At 43.7% G+C, this 22,175-nt stretch overlaps 1 long non-coding RNA gene across 1 annotated transcript in view; it reads right to left on the minus strand.

Moving 5' to 3' along the window:
• Nucleotides 1-983: 983 nt before the first annotated feature.
• The window catches only part of LOC129552705 (uncharacterized), a 39,444-nt gene continuing 18,252 nt past the window's right edge, over nt 984-22,175 (minus strand). The window contains exons 6-12 of the long non-coding RNA XR_008685292.2: nt 19,249-19,353; nt 15,197-15,648; nt 13,339-13,386; nt 12,924-13,012; nt 7,810-7,928; nt 6,945-7,008; nt 984-2,905 (exon numbers count right to left, since the gene is read on the minus strand). This is a non-coding gene — a long non-coding RNA (uncharacterized LOC129552705). The remainder of the gene's footprint in view (nt 2,906-6,944; nt 7,009-7,809; nt 7,929-12,923; nt 13,013-13,338; nt 13,387-15,196; nt 15,649-19,248; nt 19,354-22,175) is intronic.

The raw sequence follows: 22,175 nt of genomic DNA on the forward strand, positions 1-22,175 counted from the left end.
GTTCATCCAAACCCATGTTCATCGAGTCGGTGATGCCATCCAACCATCTCATCCTCTGTCGTCCCCTTCTCCTCCTGCCCTCAGTCTTTCCCAGCATCAGGGTCTTTTCCAGTGAGTCAGCTCTTCACATCAGGTGGCCAAAGTATTGGAGTTTCAGCTTCAAAATCAGTCCTGCCAATGAACACCAGGAGTCATCTCCTTTACGATGGACTTGTTGGATCTCCTTGCAGTCCAAGGGACTCTCAAGAGTCTTCTCCAACACCACAGTTCAAAAGCATCAATTCTTCGGTGCTTAGCTTTCTTTATAGTCCAACTCTTTGCAACTCAAGAGTTGCAAAGAGTTGGACACAACTGAGTGACTAAACACACATACCTGAATCCTTAACACTTGAGAGCGGTGCCTGGCATGCAGTAGATGCTCCCTAAATATTCTCTGAACAGATGAATGAATCCAGGGAACTCCCTGGCAGTCCAGTGGTTAGGACTCTGTGCTCTCCCTGCTGAGGCCCAGGTTCAATCCCTAGTTGGGGAACTAAGATCTCACAAGCCGAACAGCTTGGCTTCAAAAAAGAAAAAGTAAAAAGATGAATGAGCCAAAGACATTTCCCCCCAAATCACAAAGCAATAGTCAGTGTGATTCCATTAGTTCTCAAGAGGCCTAGCACTGAGCACAGGCCAGGCATCAGATATGGTTGTATTTATTCACTCAGCAGTCATTTATTAAGTTTCAATTATGTGCTGCTTTCCTAGTGACTCAGTGGTAAAGAATCCACCTGCAAGGGAAGAGACACAGGAGATGTGGGTTTGATCCCTGAGTGATCCCCTGGATGAAGAAATGGCAACCCACTCCAGGATTCTTGCCTGGAAAATCCCATGCACAGAAGAGCCTAACAGGCTATAATCCATAGGGTTGCAAAGAGTCGGACATGACTATGTGCTAAGCCCTACAGACAACAGTGAAGTAAAACAAAAGTCCCTGCCCTCACTCTAGTCGGGGGAGACAGGCAATAAAATAAATAAGGAGATTACACTGTTCACTAAAAGGATATAAGTTGCAAAGAATAAAAATAGAGCAAAGAAGAGGGAGAGAGTCCTGGGGTCAGGTTGGAACGTTAAGTAAGTTGACTAAGTGTACAGCAAGTCCCCTACATATGAACAAGTTAAGTTCTGAGGGTGCGCTGGTAAGAACAATTTGTTCATAAGTCCAACAAAATTAGTCTAGGTACCCAATTAACATAATCGACTATTTAGTACTATAATAGGTTTATAATATTGATACTTTTCACACACATAATACCTAAAAAACAAACACAAAACATAAAGAAGGCATTTTTAATCTTACAGCACAGGACCTTGAAAAGTACAGTAGTACAGGACGACAGCTGGCATACAGGGACTGGCATCGAGTGACCAGCAAGATGAGTTACTGGGTGGAGGAGGGAGAGGGCGTGGGAGATGGTAGAGCTGAAGGGTCGTCAGCAGCGATAGGAGAGGGAGGGCAAGCTGCGGTTTCACTCATGCTTGATGTTGATGGAATGCATGTTCGCATCTTTGAAAGTTCACAAGTTGAATGTTTGTACGTAGGGGACCTACAGTGTTGGCTTGCTAGGGCTGCCAAAGCAAAGTCCCACAAACTGGGTGGCTTACAATAGAAATGTATTATCTCACAGTCCTGGAGACTAGAACCCAAATAAGAGAGACAGATTCTCTGTAAGTGCTTTGCATTTTAGAATAATGTAGGATGGCTTTAATTTAATAAAAACAAGAACTGAAAAATGATACTATAAAGTAACAGGATGAGATGAAAAGGGAGGTTGCAGAGCTAAGGAAATAAGCTGAAAACCGAAATACTATGATTATATATATAATAAATAAATTAGAAAAGAAAATAATAAAATAATCACAGTTGAAAATCAAATTAACATCTTGGAAGAGAGACTTGAGATAACAGATGTACAGGGAAAAGACATAGAGACGGAAGCAATTAGAAAGAATGTGATAGAAGCCAAAGATGTTCTAACTTAAGGACATTTGATACCCCTTGTGTACAGATCTCAACAAAAGGAACTTAAAATTATTCAGAGATACAACATAGCAAAACATCTGACTTGAATCAAAATTTAAATATAAAGATTGAAAAGATCATGTATATATGTTAGGAAAACTTGTTTTAGTAAAACCAACATTGACATGTCCTATTTAAGATTCTGAACATCAGATTTAAAGGAAAAAAATCGTTCAAATAATTCCCTGGTGGTCCTGGTGGATCAGTGGACACCACACTCGCACTGCCCAGGGCCTGTGTTTGATCCCTGATCAGGGAACTAAGATCCCCCCCAAGCTGTGTGGTGCAGCCAAAAACAAAAAATTATTCAGACATTCTGGTAGAAAAAAAAAATAAAAACATCACTTTCAAAGGAGGGGGAAAAAATCAAGCTGGTCTCAGACTCCCCTTATAGCAACATTCAATGCCAGAAGACACAATTGTTGTTCAGTTACTCAGTCGTGTCTGACTCTTGGTGACCCCATGGACTGCCACATGCCAGGTTTCCCTGTCCATCACTAACTCCCTGAGCTTGATTAAACTCATGTCCATCGAGGCAGTGATGCCATCCAACCATCTCATCCTCTGTCGTTCCCTTCTCCTCCTGTCTTCAGTCTTTGCCAGCATCAGGGTTTTTCTTCGCATCAGGTGGCCAAAGTATTGGAGTTTCAGCCTTAGCATCAATCCCTCCAGTGAATATTCAGGATTGATTCCTAGCAGTCCAAGGGATTCTCAAGAGTGTTCTTTAATACCAGAGTTCAAAAGCATCAATTCTTCAGCGCTCAGACTTCTTTATGGTCCAACTCTCATATCCGTACATGACTACTGGTTTTTCCAGCAGTCATAAAACCATGGTTTTTCCTATGGAGAAGACACAGAGTTGATCGAAAAAGATCCGAGAGGAAAAAGTGTAACCTAAGAATGTCACATTCAATCAAACCGAGTTGGAAGCAACAGGCAAACACTCTCAAACATGAAATAATTCAGAAACTATAGTCACTTCTTTAAAAAAAAAAAAAAAAAGTATTGATGATGAAATAGAGCCAAGAGATGAGTCAAAATAAAGAATTCCAGAATAGGGACATCACACAGAGGAATAGATGGTAGGCACTTAATCCACTTAAATAGAAAAATAGAATGCAAGGAAAAACAGTACAAAGAAAAACTGGGAGTGAGGAAAGGGGAGAAGGAAGGCAATGAAGCAGCATTATCACTTCATCTCTTACAGTTTGGAACAAATCAAGTCTATGTAAAACTGAAATGTGATTTCAAAAACTAGTGGATTCAAGCCTCTGATGGTTACCATAATTCATAATTTTTTAAACTTCAAAGATGATTTTAGGAATTAACATCTCTTGTGGTGAAGAAACATTTCATTTTAGCAAATTTTTGTTTCACCTTCTTTAAAAAAAATTAAATAGACTTTAGATTTAACTACTAAATATGGTAAAATGCATTAGTTTCTAATTGTTCAGCTCTCCCTGCACCCAAGCCCTTTCTTTGTAACTTCAGAGCTCTTCTTACTAGAGGCAGGATATTTTTACCTGCCACACTGATGTCTGGGTTGGCTATGTTTCAGCCGAGTTTCAATGCGAGAAGCATGATTACCTGGGATGAGTGGCAGTGGGGAGGAGCATGGTGGCAAATTTTTTCATGTGCCACATAATAAATATATTTTAGGCTTTGGAAGCCATATGGTCTTTGTCACACCTACACAACTTAGTCATGAAGCGGCCATAGATAATATGTAAATGAACAGGTGCATCTGTGTTCCAATTAAACTTTATTTACAAAAACAGATGGCAGGTTGGATTTGACCCATGACCCATAGTTTGCCAACTGCTGGGTTAATGTGTAAAGGATTTACAATGTACTCAGACCTTACATTTGGAGAAGTAAAAGTCCAGGAGGGAAGCTGGAAAATCACAGATAAGCCACCCATCAGTCAATCTGAAACCCAAGCGCTTTCAACCACCAAAGGGAACTGCAAAGGGAAAGCTCATGGAGACGTCATAGGACGTTGTAGTTCTAAGAGGCGCCCTGGGATCTTCGGCTTTCCAGCTCTCTTCCTCCTTACTTACACTGTGAGGTAGCCATTTCATAATTCTATCAAGCCAGCTCCCCCCAGATAATGGGGAACATGCTAAGACCAATGAATTCCATGAGTATGAGCCAACTGTCTCTCTTCATTTGCAGTGAAAAGAGTTTCTGGTCAGAACTGATGCTATGTGGAATACCTCGGTGGTGGATAAGGCACTCTGTAAGTGCATGGATGGGAGTTTTGACAGAAGTATTGTGGGCAGGAAAGGTATATCTATAACCTGAGTAAGAGTTCTAGTAAGAAAAAGCTCCGTCCTTCCCGTGGTGGAAGTGGCCCAGTGTAACTACTCTGTAACTCTTGACTACTGTGAATAACGTAGCAGTAAACCTGTGTGCGCCAATATCACTTTGAGATCCTGTTTTCAATTATTTTGGACATATGCCTGAAAGTGGTACTTCTGGATTGTATGGTAATTCTATTTTCAATTTTTTGAGGCAACCCTTTTCTGTTTTCCATGGTTTCTGTACCATTTTACATTCCTACTAAAATGCACTAAGTTTCCAATTTCTCCACATTCTTATCAACACTTGGGTTTTTTTTTTTTTATTTGATTGGTTGGCTAGCTTGTTTTGATTGTGGCCATCCTAATGGTTTTGAGGTGAATCTCACTGGGGTTTGATTTGCATTCTTGGGAGGAGACGGGGACGACAGAGAATGAGATGGCTGGATGGCATCACCGACTTGATGAACATGAGTTTGAGTGAACTCCGGGAGTTGGTGATGGACAGGGAGGCCTGGCGTGCTGTGATTCATGGGGTCGCGGAGAGTCGGACACGACTGAGCGACTGAACTGAACCGAATGATTAATGATGTTGAGCATCTTTTCATGTGCTTGTTGGCTATTTGCATGTCTTCTTTGGAGAAATGTCTTCACCCATTTGTTAATTAGGTTATCTGGGTGTTTTGGTGGTGAGTTGTAAGAGTTCTTTATTCTGGATACTAATCCCTTATTAGATATATAGTTGGCAAATATTCTCTTTCATTCTTTAGGTTGCCTTTTTCCCTCTGTTGATTGTTCCCGTTGGACTTGAAGTTTTTGTAATTAAATGTAGCATTTTAAGGGAAGACTAAGCAACTCTCACAGATCAAAGGGGACCAAAGGGATAGGACAGTGAAACAATATTCCCTTTTTTTCCTTTTGGCTACCCTGGGTCTTTGTTGCTTTGTGCTCACTTTTTCTAGTTGTGGTGAGCAGGGGCTCTCTTCATTGTGGCATGTGGGCTTCTCATGAAAGTGGCTTCTCTTGCTGCAGAGCACAGGCTCTAGGGCACACAGGCTTCAGTAGTTGTGGCTCTCGGACGCAGCCACGCCGCCACATGTGAAACCTTCCGGACCAGGGCTCAAACCCGTACCCCTTGCACTGGCAGGCGGACTCCCGCACACCAAGCCATCAGGGGAGTCCTACGCTTTTTATTTGTTGTGGCCGTGCCGTACCACATGTGCGATTCCAGTTTCCTAAGGATTGAGTTGGCGCCCCCCGCACTGGAAGCACGGTCTTAAACGGTGGACTGCCAGGGAACTCTCATGCTCTATCTCGATTGGGTTCTAGATCAGGAAAAAGACATTAGTGGAAAAACTGGTAAAATCCTAATTAAAATCTATATTGAGTTAACCTACCATGGTTATATAAGATGTTAACACTAGTGGACTCTGGATGAAGGTACATGAGGACTCTCTGTACTATCTGTAAATGTCCTGTAAATCTAAAATTACCTTCCTCCAAAATATGTGTATATTTATATAAAACTGTGGGTCATCAAAGAGATATCACATTGCCAACAAAGGTCTGTATAGTCAAAGCTATAGTTTTTCCAGTAACTGTGTATGGATGTGAGAGCTGGACCATAAAGAAGGCTGAGTGCTGAAGAACTGACACTTTTGAACTGTGGTGTTGATGAAGACTCTTGAGAGTCCGTTGGACAATAAGGAGATCAAGCCAATCAATCCTAAAGAAAATCAACCCTGAACATTCATTGGTAGTGAAACAGAGCAGGACCTTATGGTCCTTTCCCCGATCCCTACTATGTCCTCTGCCTGCCTTTTGTCTGTGGAAAATTTTACTCAAAGAATAAGTTTAATTAGAGAAATGGGAAATGCGGAAACAAAGGAAAACAGTCAAAGGAGACTAAATAATAGTAATGTGGTCATTAAGCAGAGTCAAGGACCTTGAGTTTTTTTCCTCAAGGGCTATAGATAATATTCTGAGCCATATCCAGTGAGCTGTCTTATACATACCAAAACACCAGGTGGGGAAGTCAACCACGTGGTGACCAGACTGCACCCAGAACATGAGCTGCCACAATTCTGAGAACTGACTGCAAAAAAATGGGAACAAATGGACCTTGGAGCTGAAGGCTAATTGTACCTAAACCAACCAAGATGACGTCCGCCTCACCCCCTGCCAGCTGCTGGCATCTGAAATAAAGCAAACTTTCCTTTCTACCAACCTGGACTATTTGTTGGTGTTTGAGCATCAAGCAGCTGGACTCCACACATCTTTCAGTAACAGGACTGATACTGAAGCTCCAATACTTCAGCCACTTGATGTTTAGAACCAACTCATTGGAAAATACCCTGAGGCTGGGAAAGATGGACATCAAAAGGAGAAAGAGGCAGTAGAGGACGAGACGGTTAGATGGCATCACCAACACAATGGACCTGAATTTGAGCAAACTCTGGAAGATAGTGAAGAACAGAGGAAGCTGGTGTGCTTCAGTCCATGGGGTGGCAAAGAGTCAGACATGACTTAGCGACTGAACAACAAGAAATCATCTGAAATAAAATGGGATAAGCACTTACCATTAAGGCTGATGAGAGGATTAAATGGGCTGGTTTCAGTCAAGTATTTACACAGGGCACATAGCTAAAAGGTCAATAAACGCAGGTTATTGTAACAGTTGTTACTGCCGCTGCTAAGTCACTTCAGTCGTGTCCAACTCTGTGTGACCCCATAGATGGTAGCCTACTAGGATCCCCCGTCCCTGGGATTCTCCAGGCAAGAACACTGGAGTGGCTTGCCATTTCCTTCTCCAATGCATGAAAGTGAAAAGTCAAAGTGAAGTCACTCAGTTGTGTCCGACTCTTTGCGACCCCATGAATCACAGCACGCCAGGCCTGCCTGTCCATCACCAACTCCCGGAGTTCACTCAAACTCATGTCCATCGAGGCGGTGATGCCATCCAGCCATCTCATCCTCTGTTGTCCCCTTCTCCTCCCGCCCCCAGTCCCTCCCAGCATCAGAGTCTTTTCCAGTGAGTCAACTCCTCGCATGAGGTGGCTAAAGTATTGGAGTTTCAGCTTTAGCATCAGTCCTTCCAATGAACACCCAGGACTGATCTCCTTTAGAATGGACTGGTTGGATCTCCTTGCAGTCCAAGAGACTCTCAAGAGTCTTCTCCAACACCACAGTTCAAAAAGCAGAGTACTGTTCTGTTCTGTTCAGTCGCTCAGTCGTGTCCGACTCTTTGTGACCCCATGGACTGGTAGGCTACAGGGCTTCCCTGGTGGCTCAGAGGTTAACGCGTCTGCCTCCAATGCGGGAGACCCGGGTTCGATCCCTGGGTCGGGAAGATCCCCTGGAGAAGGAAAGGGTAACCCACTCCAGTATTCTTGCCTGGAGAATCCCATGGATGGAGAAGCCTGGTAGAAGAGTACTGTTACTTACCTTCAAATTCTCTCCCGCCTCTCGGATTCGGTGAACACCACGACTTGGTAGCAGAGTACATACACGCTGCTTCCATTGTGGGAAAAGAAAGTTGCAACACAGTTCCACTTGCTGGTGTCCTATTAAACATGACATACAGCAGTTCTGTTTCACCCACTCCATTTCCTTCTTTTAAGACCACAAAAAAAAAGACTGCCAAACTAATACAGGCGGTATCTGAGAATGTGAAAAGCTCTTTGAAAAAACTGTAGAAGATTCTCCCCACCCTTTCCATCCTCTCCAGGCATTGTCCCTCTCCTCCAGCCCTCTCTTTTCCTTCCTCCCTCCCTCCCCCTTTTCCTCCCTCGCTCCCTTTCTTTATTTCTCTTATCTTCAGACATCTGAGAGCTGAAGGGCAATGTCTTCTTCTCCCAAAGAAAAGTTCTCTAAACCTGCAGTTCCCAGTCTTTTGAATGTCACAGATCAAGTTCACTTTTTAAAAAGGAAGGAGCTGAGGCAGTGGGGGTGTGGGGGGGATGGGGGACAATTTACAGTTGTCAACTTGTTATTTAACTTGTAAGGGATTTTTTGTTTTTAAATCAATATTACTATCACCAACATTTCATTAAAATGATGTCAAAGAAAAGGGCCATTTAATATTCAAAAAGTAAGAGGGGTGGAATCTCAAAATAAAGTGTCCTTCCAAAAAATCATAGTTGCCAGCTTACTCTGTTATGTCAAAAACTTTTGAGTAACAGAATATCCTAAACAGAGTCAAGCACAAGGAAATTTCAACATAAAATGTTATCTTAAGGTATTACAGTGCATTTTCACTTTTAGACTGTTAACAACACACACAAGTGAAAGAGGACAGAACGTGTATATGCTGTGCAGGCTAAAGAGTGATAGTAGAATATACAGCTGTGGACTTCCCCGGTAGTCTAGAGGCTAAGACTCTGCGCTGCCAATGGAGGGGGCATGGTTCAATCCCTGGTGGTAAACCCAACACCAACAGAAACTGCAGGATATTACTAATACTTCGGAAGGCCCTGAGCGGCCCCTCCTTCCTTTCCTGTTCCCAGAGAATACTGCCTCCTTAGTACTTAGTAGTTATCTCCTGTATTTTCTTTACATTTTACACATACATCTTTATCCCTGAACAAGGCATTGACTAGCTTTCAACTGGCTTTACTGCTTCTATGAAAGGAATGATACTGTGTGTGACTTGCTTTTTGTCCCACAAAATCGTGCGTGTGTGTGTGTGTTTTAATGGTTGCAGGACACGTGCTTTGTTCAGCTGTGGTGAGCAGGGGCTGCTCTCTGGTTGCGGAGCTCAGGCTTCTCACTGCGGTGGTTTCTTTTGTTGTGGAACATGGGCTCTAGACGTATGTGCTCAGCAGTTGCGGCTCTCAAACTTAGTTGCTCCATGGCATGTGGAACCTTCCCGGACCAGGGATCGAACCCGTGCACCCTGCACTGTCAGATTCTTTACCACTGAGCCACCAGGAAGCCCCAGCCCCAATCATGGTTTTTCTTGCTATAAGTTTAGCATTTATGGATCTATATCCTGCACAGTTTCACAGAGGAGCTGGGATGTCCAGTTCACTCACATATCACTCCTAGCTAACAATCCTGTTTTTCATGTGTGTGTGGCTGGAGAAGGAGTGAGGCCCCCAGTACCCTCAGTGCACTCTTTGGGGGTAAGCCGGTGGCTTCTATGGTCCAGACAGGCCAAGATCCCTAATGTGAGCTGCAGAGGTTGGAAACTAGCTGGTCGCTTTTCTTGAAAGGCCCAACTCTAGGCTCTGATCACCTCCCAGCAGTCAGAAAAGCCTCCGCAAAAGTGCTGAGAGCAGGCAGATATCACAGTCCAGCCAACTATGGGCTGCTCTTGGAAACCACACTCTGGGTGTTAATAACCTTCTAGGTTAACATCCCTGCACACTGACTCCTTCACCGCAGGTCAGGAGGGGCCCGGGACACTTTCCTCTGGATCTCCTTAAGGAAAGATCCTGAGGATGCCAATCTCCAGCAGTGCAGACTCTCATGTCCTACCCAAGACCAAAAGAGTAAGAATTTTGTATTTTAATAAGATTCCCAGGTGACTTGTATGTACTTTCAAGTTTGAGAAGCACTGGTTATTGTGTGTGTGTGTGTGTGTACGTGTGTTTTAATGAATATTTTATTGAAGTACAACACATATGAAAAATGGCTAAGTCTGGTAAAAGAATCTGAAAAAGAACAGATCTATGTACATGTATAACTGAATCCCTTTGCAGTACACCTGAAACTAACACAAAATTGTAAATCAATTATACTCAATGTAAAGTAAAATGTTTTAAAACTAGGTGAGGGAGATTAATACAGACTAAAATTGAAGAAAGTGGAGAAAACCATGAGATCATTCAGGTATGACCTAAATTAAATCCCTTATGACTATACAGTGGGAGTGAGAAATAGATTTAAGGGACTAGATCTGATAGACAGAGTGCCTGATGAACTATGGACAGAGGTTTGTGACACTGTACAGGAGACGGGAATCAACACCATCCCCAAGAAAAAGGAATGCCAAAAAGCAAAACGGCTATCTGAAGAGGCCTTAGAAATAGCTGTGAAAAGAAGGGAAGCGAAAAGCAAAAGAGAAAAGGAAAGATATACCCACTTGAATGCAGAGTTCCAAAGAATAGCAAGGAGAGATAAGAAAGCCTTCCTCAGTGTTCAATGCAAAGAAATAGAGGAAAATAATAGAATGGGAAAGAGAAGAGATCTCTTCAAGAAAATTAGAGATTCCAAGGGAACATTTCATGCAAAGATGTGCTCAATAAAGGACAGAAATGGTAGGGACCTAACAGAAGCAGAAGATATTAAGAAGAGGTGGCAAGAATACACAGAAGAACTCTACAAAAAGATCTTCATGACCCAGATAATCACAATGGTATGATCACTCACTAGAACCAGATATCCTGGAATGTGAAGTCAAGTGGGCCTTAGGAAGCATCACTACGAACAAAGCTAGTGGAGGTGATGGAATTCCAGTTGAGCTATTTCAAATCCTGAAAGACGATGCTGTGAAAGTGCTACACTCCATATGCCAGCAAATTTGGAAAACTCAGCAGTGGCCTCAGGACTGGAAAAGGTCAGTTTTCATTCCAATCCCAAAGAAAGGCAACGCCAAAGAATGCTCAAACTACCGCACTATTGTACTCATCTCACACGCTAGTAAAGTAATGCTTAAAATTCTCCAAGCCAGGCTTCAGCAATACGTGAACCATGAACTTACAGATGTTCAAGCTGGTTTTAGAAAAGGCAAAGGAACCAGAAATCAAATTGCCAACATCTTTTGGATCATCAAAAAAGCAAGAGAGTTGCAGAAAAATAGCTATTTCTGCTTTATTGACTATGCCAATGCCTTTGACTATGTGGATCACAATAAACTGTGGAAAATTCTGAAAGAGATGGGCATACCAGACCACCTGACCTGCCTCTTGAGAAACCTGTATGCAGGTCAGGAAGCAACAGTTAGAACTGGACATGGACCAGACTGGTTCCAAATAAGAAAAGGAATACATCAAGGCTATATATTGTCACCCTGCTTATTTAACTTATATACAGAGTACATCATGAGGAACGCTGGGCTGGAGGAAGCACAAGCTGGAATCAAGATTGCCGGGAGAAATATCAATAACCTCAGATATGCAGATGACACCACCCTTATGGCAGAAAGTGAAGAAGAACTAAAGAGCCTCTTGATGGAAGTGAAAGAGGAGAGTGAAAAGTTGGCTTAAAACTCAACATTCAGAAAACTAAGATCATGGCATCTGGTCCCATCACTTCAGGGCAAACAGATGGGGAAACAGTGGAAACAGTGGCTGACTTTATTTTGAGGGGCTCCAAAATAACTGCAGATGGTGATTGCAGCCATGAAATTAAAAGACGCTTACTCCTTGGAAGGAAAGTTATGACCAACCTAGACAGCATATTAAAAAGCAGAGACATTACTTTGTCAACAAAGGTCCATCTAGTCAAGCCTGTGGTTTTTTCAATGATCATGTATGGATGTGAGAGTTGGACTATAAAGAAAGCTGGGTGCTGAAGAATTGATGCTTTTGAACTGTGGTGTTGGAGAAGACTCTTGAGAGTCCCTTGGACTGCAAGGAGATCCAACCAGTCCATCCTAAAGGAGATCAGTACTGGGTGTTCATTGGAAGGACTGATGCTGAAGCTGAAACTCCAATACTTTGGCCACCTGATGTGAAGAGCTGACTCATCTGAAAAGATCTGATGCTGGGAAAGATTGAGGGCAGGAGGAGAAGGGGACGACAGAGGATGAGATGGTTGGATGGCATCACCGACTCAATGGACATGGGTTTGGGTGGACTCTGGGAGTTGGTGATGGACAGGCAGGCCTGGCGTGCTGCGGTTCATGGGTCACAAAGAGTCGGACACGACTGAGTGACTGAACTGAACTGAATATATAAAATAAATAATAAGAACCTGGTATCTCGCATAGGGAACTCTACTTAATACTCTGTAATGGCCTGTATGAGAAAATAATCTGAAAAAAAGTGGATATATGTATAATTTATTCACTTTGCTATACATCTAAAACTAAAACATTTTAAATCAACTATACTCCAATAAAAATTTTAAAATAATAATAAACTTTCAGTTGCAAAATAAATGAGTCATGAGTATGAAATATACAGGGTGCAGAATATAGTCAATAACTATGCATTATATTTGTACGGTGACTGATGGTAACTAGATTTATCATGGTGCTCATTTGACAGGTACAGAAATATTGAATGACTGTGTTGTATAATAGAAACTAACATAGTGTTGGGGGTCAATTATACTTCAAATACAAATAAACAAACTCACAGGAAATGAGATCAGATTTGTGGTTACCAGTGGCAGGGGGATGAAGGCAGTCAAAAGGTACAAACTTTCAGTTATAAGCTAAATAAGAATTAGGGATGGACTGCAACAACATGAAGAATCTAATTAGCACTGCTGTATGTTATATATGAAAGTTGCTAAGAGTGTAAATCCTAAGAGTTCTCATCACCTGGAAAATTTTTTCTATTTCTTTAATTTTGTATCAATATGAGATGATGGATATTTACTAAACTTACTGTGAAATCGTTTCATGATGTATATCAGTCAAACCGCTAGGCTGTACACAAACTTATACTTGCCGTATGTCAATTACATCTTGAGAAAACTGGAAGAAAAAAAAGTACTAAGTCATAGTAGTATCATTTGATGAATTACATATCACAAAGTGAGTCTACGGGTATACCTGGCACCCAGATCCAGAAACACTGCCAAAATTCTAGAAGCCCCCTTTTCACATGGCCTCCATAACCAAAGCAACACTCACCAAAGAAAACCAGAATTCCAGTTACTAATAGCATAGGTTCATACGATCCATATTTGTTCTCCATATAAGTGGAATCATCTATTATGTCTGGCTTATTTTGCTCAACATTATGCTTGTAAGACTCTAAAACCCTCACTAGGAACCCCAACTTTCCTTTCTGTACTTACTGTGTATTAGTGGCTCTCTAGTTTTCTGCATCTCTCATCTCTAGAGACCTGTAATAGTGTGAAACAAACCCATTATTCAAATAAATACTTACTGAGCATCCAGACAATGCCAGGGATTGTGTTAGGGGATGAACCCCAAAGTGTGCTGCCAAACTGAGACTTCTGTTTCCACAAGCCATCTTGACTAAAGAGTGTTGGGGTGGGTGGAAGATTCACACTGGTATGTGACCGCAAATTTTAAAAGGAATTTATTACCTGCCCTAAAAAACACCCCAAGTTGCAGCTTAGCGCACAGCTATCAACTAGCAGTAGGGCTTCTCACTTAGGTCTTTTGAACAGATCATAAAATCTAGGTCCCAGACATTTCTGGATCAGTTACTTCTGCTGCTGCTAAGTCACTTCCGTCGTGTCCGACTCTGTGTAACCCCATAGACGGAAGCCCACCAGGCTCCCCCGTCCCTGGGATTCTCCAGGCAAGAACACTGCTTGTCTTCAAATGTGATTTGGCTAAATACTGGGATTCTTCCAGCCAAAACTTCAAAAAACTCTCGGTACTTGTGGTTTGGGACCTTCAAGAATAAATTAAGTGCCCCTGGTTTTCCTGTGGACATCTGTGGTACTTCAATCCTCTTGTCTAATTAGTTCACCACAAGCACTGCTATGAGACCAATGGTCAACCACCTTCTGTTTGAGTGTTAATTTTCTCATTTACAAAAAGACAGAAATGTACTACATTAGAGACGCTTAACCTGAAATCTATGGATTTGCTACGGAATATACTAACCCCGGGAGTTGGTGATGGACAGGGAGGCCTGGTGTGCTGTGATTCATGGGGTCGCAAAGAGTCAGACACAACTGAGCGACTGAACTGAACTGAACTGAATACTAACCCCTGGGCTTCCCTTGTGCCTCAGCTGGCAAAGAATCTTCCTGCAATACAGGAGACCCTGGTTCAATTCCTGGGTTGGGAAGATCCCCTGGAGACGGGATAGGCTACCCACTCCAGTATTCTTGGGTTTCCCTGGTGGCTCAGATGATAAAGAATCTGTCTGCAATGCAGGAGGCCTGGGTCAGGAAGATCCCCTGGAGGAGGGCATGGCAACCCATTCCACTATTCTTGCCCGGAGAATCCCCATGGACAGAGGAGCCTGGTGGGCTACAGTCTGCGAGGTCGCAAAGAGTCAGACACAACTGAGCAACTAGTAACACAGCTAGCACATATGAACCCCTGGAAATGACATGGAAGATTGTGAATGTGTGTATTTTTGATGGAATAGAGTCCTGAATATAACAATACCTGCACCCTCCCCCTAAAATTAAACACCATCATGGTTGGTGATCTCCAAGAACCATTTTAGCACTTGATATTCTGCAATCATGTGGCTCCTTGCGTCAACAGAAGAGCTTGATTTTTGCTTAGTGTCTGGCTCCAGCTGAATCTTAAAAAGAATAGATGGCCTCCCTTTTTAGCTTCTGTAGATTTTTCTGCCTCAATAGAAAGGATACTGTAAAACTGCAGGGCCACACAGTAGCATCTCTCTCTGATCTCTGCAGGTGAGATAACATCAAGGGTCCCTTCCTTTAAAATAGCCTGGCCCTGAATCGAGTCCCGTTTTTAATATTACCTCAACTGGGTCCTATTGTATGTAGCTGGCTTGTTTCCTAAATGCTGTATCTATTGTAACCCTCAGAACTCACTGGTGGGTCTGGCTGTCACAACCAAATAGATGTGAACACACCAAGCTACTCTGATCAGTTGGACAATCCCATTATCTCTACCCAGAGAAAGGGCCTGCAGCAGTCCTGAGTGGAGATGGGCACCCTGGTTTGCCTGCCCGGGCTGGGGCTGGCCTGTCACCTGAGCCAGGGGCTGAAACAGAAGCTCTCCTGTCTCTCCAAGGCTCGAGCTGGTCATTCACACACAGTAAGATTAGGTTTCGTGTTCCCTCTGTGTGGCTGGCTCCCCTGGCAGTGCCCTAGCAACAATTTGAGTCCAAAGTTTTCATTACAAACCACCTCAGTCAGTATGCATATTCGCTCTATTGTGTTCAACTTTTTGCAGCCCCATGGACGGCAGCCCACCAGGCTCCTCTGTCTGTGGGATTTCCCGGGCAAGAATACTGGAGCAGGTTGCCACTTCCTCTTCCAGGGTCAGTCAGAATGAGGAAGCATCTTATGGTCCTTTCACAGAGAAAGACACGTGGACTTGCAAACAGTGTTCTTAATCATTATATTGGTTTCACTGTAGACAAAAGAGTGATCTCAGAGCTCATCCTCTTCTTACAAACATCCTTTTCTGCTCGTACTTATCTGAAAGAGAAGTAGAGCCACATTTTCAATCCTTGCTCCTTTAAGTGTGGACCATGGACCAGTAGCATCAGCCTCACCCAGGGGCTTATTGTTGCTAGGTCGTGTCTGACTCTTTGCGAGTCCTCGCACTGTAGCTCACCAGATTCCTCTGTCCGATTTCCCAGGCAATAACACTGGAGTGGGTTGCCATTTCCTCCTCCAGGAGATCTTCTGGGGTCAGGTATCGAACCTGAATCTCTTGCATTGGTAGGCAGATTCTTAACCACTGAGCCACCAGGGAGGGGGGCTTGTTAGAAATGCAAAATTCTTGGCCCCAGCCCAGATCTATTGGACCAGAATCTGCATTTTAACCAGCTCTCCAGATGATTCTTAATCAGTAGGATTTTAAAATTTGAAAAGCACTCTCAAGAAATTACCAATATCTTGCTAATATTATGTCTGTAACCTTCCAGAAAATAATGAAAGAGCAGTAAATGTAAGCTTTCTTCCATTTCCCTTTTAAAACCCAGAGGACCACCAGAGATGCTTTGAGGAAAGAAGGAGAGTAGGAACAAGCCCAGAAGAAGAGAAACTTAGAGAGAAAAGAAGGAAAAAGAGGAAAAGCAAAGAGAGAAGGGGGCCAATGGGCAGAGTGAGGGCCCAGGGTCTCTGAACTCCCTCCACGGGAGCTCTACACCTAAGATCTGCAGGTCCCACCTTCATGGTCCTTTCTAGTCACGTGCTACCTCCTGTGTTTACCTATTTAATAGTTTTAAAAATTGGCTCACTTTCAAACTCTGATTCCTTTTGAGAAGAAAGTTCCTATCTTGGGGTTTATGTGTTTGTTATGTTTATTTTCTTGGGCTCCAAAGTCACTGCAGATGGTGACTGCAGCCTTGAAATTAAGACACTTGCTCCTTGGAAGAAAAGCTATAACCAACCTAGACAACATATTAAAAAGCAGAGACATTACTTTGTCAACAAAGGTCCGTCTAGTCCAAGCTATGGTTTTTCCAGTGGTCATGTATGGATGTGAGAGTTGGACTATAAAGAAAGTTGAGCGCCGAAGAACTGATGCTTTGAACTGTGGTGTTGGAGAAGACTCTTGAGAGTCCCTTGGACTGCACAGAGATCCAACCAGTCCATCCTAAAGGAGATCAGTCCTGAATATTATTGGAAGGACTGATGGTGAAGCTGAAACTCCAATACTTTGGCCACCTGATGCGAAGAACTGACTCACTGGAAAAGACCCTGATGCTGGGAAAGACTGAAGGTGAGAGGAGAAGGGGTCGAGAGCGGATGAGATGGTTGGATGACATCACTGACTTGATGGACAAGAGTTTGAGCAAGTTCTGGGTATTGGTGATGGACAGGGAAGCCTGGAATGCTGCAGTCCATGGGGCTGCAGAGAGTTGGACATGACTGAGTGACTGAGCTGAAGTGAATTGTTTTTTTCTAATACCCATGAATAGAGATTCACAGCTATTAACATTTTGTTAGATGTTTGTAAGCCCTCCAGGTGATCCCTAGTGATGATCTGTAGCCACACCTGGGATCCCTGTCCCAGGGGAATGGTCGTCCCAGTGATACAGGAGGCCCCTCAGAGCCCCCACAAGGTGTACAGCGGTGGGTCCTATGTCCCCATGTTTTTAAACTGCACTGCAGGACACAAGATGTTATTCAGGCTAAAGGCAGCAGATTAAACTCCTGCAAGGCTGCTCATCTGGAACCTACAAAATCACTGATCCCCAACCTTTCTGGCATGAAGGACTGGTTTCCTGGAAGACAATTTTTCCACCAACGGGCAGGATAGTGGGGAGGGGAGAGAAGGGCTGGGGTAGGGGAGAGGGGTGGCGGCAGGCAGGGAATGGTTTTGGGATGGTTCAAGTGTATTATAGCTATTATGCCCTGCTGATCTGACAGGAGGCAGAGCTCAGGTGCTAATACAACATGGAGAGTGGCTGTAAATACAGATGAAGCTTTGCTTACTTGCCCACTGTTCACCTCCTACTGTGTGGCCCATTTCCTGGGTCTGGGGACTGGGGACCCCTGAGCTAGATTCTTAAGGGTACTGGCAAGAACGTGGGATAAAGTCCACAGAGTAACAAGCAAATGCTGACTCAGTACTCCAGGTAACTCAAGGTACATTAGGTTACTAAACCCCCACAACTAGGCTCCAAGCAAAGATCTGAAATAGCAAGAAGCCCTCACTGGGCTGTGGCCTGGCCTGAAGAAGGCTGGAGGTTTCTGGCCACCTATAAGGTATCACCACCCCTTTCCTTCACTCTGTCTTCACACAGTTTTCAGCAATTTATAGAACACGTTCTTCCCTGTCTTTTGAGGAAAGGGAGATGCAAAACAAATCAAAGAAACTACAACGTGAACACACTGAGCTGCTACTTGTTAAAAGAAACATAGAGAAACCAAAGATAACAACAGAAAACAATAAATAACCAAGAGGTCAGAAACACACACTAGAAAAGAAGGTGGCAAATTATTTTCATGTGTGAGTTAGCGGCGGTTCTTAGGAATTTAACAGGTACACATACATCGTAGACGATAGTGTCTTTTCCACCTCCACTGAGAACACGACATAAAAGGAATAGACTCAAATCATAGCCAGAGCACAAAGCAACGTTGACATGTTGGGGCTATTAGACTCTGATCCAAACTAACAAAGGAAATAATGGGCTCGCCACAGAAGGCCTTTTTTAACAGATAGTTTAAAAAAAAAAAAAAATCCCCTTGGTTCTATTGTGGATTACGTGAGCTTCTGACAGGATGTCAGGGGTAAGTCTATGGATCCTTTCAATCCAGTTATAAAAAGCTCCCAGGACCTTAGTCCCGGGCCCTTCTAGTGGTACAATTAATTCTATCTCATTAAATATTGCTTGTGATAAGTGAACCATCAACGGACTCAGCCTTTCTGTTACTCATGTTTCTGTGCTTCCAAGAAAAGGGATCTTCTTACAGAGGCTGTTGTCAACAGACTTTCTACAGATTGTATATAGTATATTAATTGCACTGGAAGAGGAGGGAGAAATGGGGTTTACTGTAAAACAGAATCTTCTGTAAATCCGAATTTTAAAGAGCAAGATAGAAGAGCCCACCCAAGGTAAAAGAACAAATTAGTCTCCAGCACACGACAGAAACTCAGGGCAGCTGGCAGGTCCCCAAGGCACGGAAAGTTGTGAGCAGAGTGCCTCACCCTGAGGACCCAGGCGATACACGGATGCTCTGAAAATGCCACTGTCCACCTTGTTTGGAGACTGTGTATTCCACGTGTACACAAGGGCTGGGGGCCCAATGATCAACGTCTTACCTCGTGCTCGCCCATCTTTTTATCTCTGCCCAGGAGCCCACGGCGGTGCACCTCTAAGCTCCAGACCAGAGCCCAAGTCCATTCTGGCCAATATCTCCCTGCATCTGGGTGAGGCCAGCCTCCTCCCTCCCTCTCCTCTGAAGAGCATCAACTCCTTCCCACTCAGGCCTTTCCTGCTCCGCCATGAGATGAAAACAAACAGCCTGAAAATCATTTGTTTCAATCAGATCCGAAATCCAGGTCAAAGATGGCTGTGGAGACCCTGAAGGAGCCCAAGGCCCAGCCCTTTACCCTCCTACCTCTATTCCTTCCAACGTCCTCTGCAAAGTCACCAACAGCCAGAGGTCCACAGTCGTGAGCACGGAGGAGCCTGCCTGCCTCCACGAAACTCTTCAAGTGAGTATCTGGAACCACACAGCAATTACCAGATATCTTAGTTACTAGAATAAAGTTATGTATATTTTACGAACCATGCATTGGCAGGCAAATTCTTTTACCACCAGGCTTCCCACATGGCTTGGTGGTAAAGAATCTGCCTGCCAATGAAGGAGCCACAGATTCAATCCCTGGGCCAGGAAGATCCCCTGGAGAAGGATATGGCAACCCACTCCAGTATTCTTGCCTGGAGACCCATGGATAGAGGGGCCTGGTGGGCTATAGTCCATGGGGTCGCAAGGAGTCAGACATGATTTGGTGACTGAATAAGAAGAACCACCTAACGTGGAGGGCTTATGTTACTGCTCTGGCTCAAAGGCCAGGGTAAGACTGCAGAGCAAACAACAGCACAATGTAATCCTCAGTTGAAAAGTTGGAGGGAATAGCATTTCAGAGGAAGTTTCAAAGGAGGAATGATTTCTGGGTCAATTTAACTGGGGAGTCTAAAATAACTGCAGCAGCCAGCTCACAAGATAAACTTTAAATGTACCATGCCTGTCTGTGTCAGAGAGGAGGAAACGGACTTTTCTGAGCTGTATCTCAAGTGAATGCTGGTCAGAATTATCCCCAAGAACACTCTGGTGAAAGGATGGGCTGGAAGCGTCCAGACGCGTCACTCATCAGTCAAGGCTGCCAAGTGGGAAACGGGTCCCAGAAAAGGCTTGTCTCGGTTTGGGAAAGATAAAGCTAGCAGGGGGAGGGGTGCGTTTTGCTCAGGTCTAGTCATCACCAACATGGTGTCCACCGTGGCCTGCCTGAGGAACAGCTGACGACCCAGCAGTAGGAACTGTCTTCTTCCTTCTGCTTAGTCTGCCCTGTGTCTTGCGGGGTTTGAACTGTGTCTCCCCAGCTGCCCCCAAAGACACGCTACAGTCCTAACCCCTGCTCCCTGAGAATGTGGCCTTTCTGGAAATAGGGTCTTTGCAGAGATAATCAAATTATGATGAGGTCACACTCCTTTAGGGGTGTGTCCTAGGGAGTCGGGAAAACAGAGCTGGAGACAGACACACAGAGGGAAGACCACATGAAGAGAGGCGGGGAGAAGGCCACATGCTAACAGAGGCAGAGATTGGAGGGGTGCAACCTGGCAGCCAGGAACCCCAAGGATTGCCAGCTAGAGGAGGCAAGGAAGGATCCTCCTTTGGCGGCTCAGAGAGAGGCTGCTGACACCTCAAGTTCAGACTTGTAAGCCTTCAGAATTTCGAGGGAATGAATTTCTGTGGTCTTAAGCCCCCGGGTTTGCAGAACGCTGTACAGCAGCCCTGGGAAACTAACACATCCCCGAACTGCTCTGGCCTCTCATCCCTCCTCGTCCACATGGGTATACGAGCCTGGGGAGAACCCCGTGGAGTCCACAGTCACAGCTCTCCACAGGGAGCTCCCCAGACAAAGACAGTATGACGTCTTGGCTTTTTTTTTCTTCTTTTTTTTAAGTTTATTATGGGGAAAAAAATTCACATTCACAAAAATAGAGCAGTATAATAAACTCCATGTGCCCATCCTCCAGCATCAACAACAATTCACATTTTGTCCATTTTATTTCATCCAGCCACCACTCAAGGGTATTTTGCATGGAAGGATGCCTGGAGCATTTAAAAGCAAGCTCAACACATCATTCCAGGTCATCTGTAAATGCTTTAGTCTAAACGACTTTAGACACTTCTTTTTGGTCATCTTTGAGTATTGTGTACTTTATTAGTTATGGAAAAGGAATGAATAGCACTTTATGTCTGGGTTCTCTGTTTCTTCTCTGTTTTTTACAGTTCAGTGGTTTCCAATATATTCACAGAGTTGTACAACCATCACTATGACCCAGTTTTAGAACATTTTCATCACCCCAAAAAATAAACCCTGTACCAATAAGCAGTTGCTCCTCACTGCCCCTGCCCTCCAGTTCCAGACAACTACTAAGCTACTTTCTATCTCTGTAGATTTACCAAATGGGAACATTTCATATTAACATAAATGGAATCATAGTGCAGTATGCAATCTTTTGGGTTTGACTTATTTCACTTGGCATAACGTTTACAAGATGCACCTATGTTACAGATCAATACTATGTTACTTATCAATACTTCATTCCTTTTTCTGGCTAAATAATATTCCATAGCGTGGATATGCTGCATTTTGTTTATCCATTCATTGGTTGTTGGAAATTTGGGTTGCTTCCAATTGGGGGCTATTATGAGCAACAATGCAATGAACGCTTGTGTACAAGTTTTAGTGTGGACGTATGTTTTTATGTCTCTTGTTGATTGACCTAAGAGTAGAATTGCTGGATCCCATGGTAATACTATTTTCATATTTCAAGGAACCACCTGTTTTTCTAAGTGGCTACACCATTTACAAACCTACCAGCAATGGAGGAGGGTTCCAGTTTCTGCATAAATTCTCCAAAACTTGCTATTATAATTTTTTAAAAATTATTATAGCCATCCTAGTGAGTATGACGGAGAAGGCAATGGCAAGCCACTCCAGTACTCTTGCCTAGAAAATCACATGGACAGAGAAGCCTGGTGGGCTGCAGTCCATGGGGTCGCTACTAGTCGGACGCGACTGAGCAACTTCACTTTCACTTTTCACTTTCACACATTGGAGAAGGAAATGGCAACCCACTCCAGTGTTCTTGCCTGGAGAATCCCAGGGACGGCGGAGCCTGGTTGGCTGCCGTCTATGGGGTTGCACAGAGTCGGACATGACTGAAGTGACTTAGCAGCAGCAGCAGCAGCAGCAGTGAGTATGAAGTGGTAGGTATCTTGTAGCTTTATGTTTCTTCAATAACTAAGGATGT

The sequence above is a fragment of the Moschus berezovskii genome, chromosome 3 (assembly GCF_049115385.1).
Source record: "Moschus berezovskii isolate FMDL1 chromosome 3, NW_MosBer_1.0, whole genome shotgun sequence".
NCBI classification, from domain to species: domain Eukaryota; kingdom Metazoa; phylum Chordata; class Mammalia; order Artiodactyla; family Moschidae; genus Moschus; species Moschus berezovskii.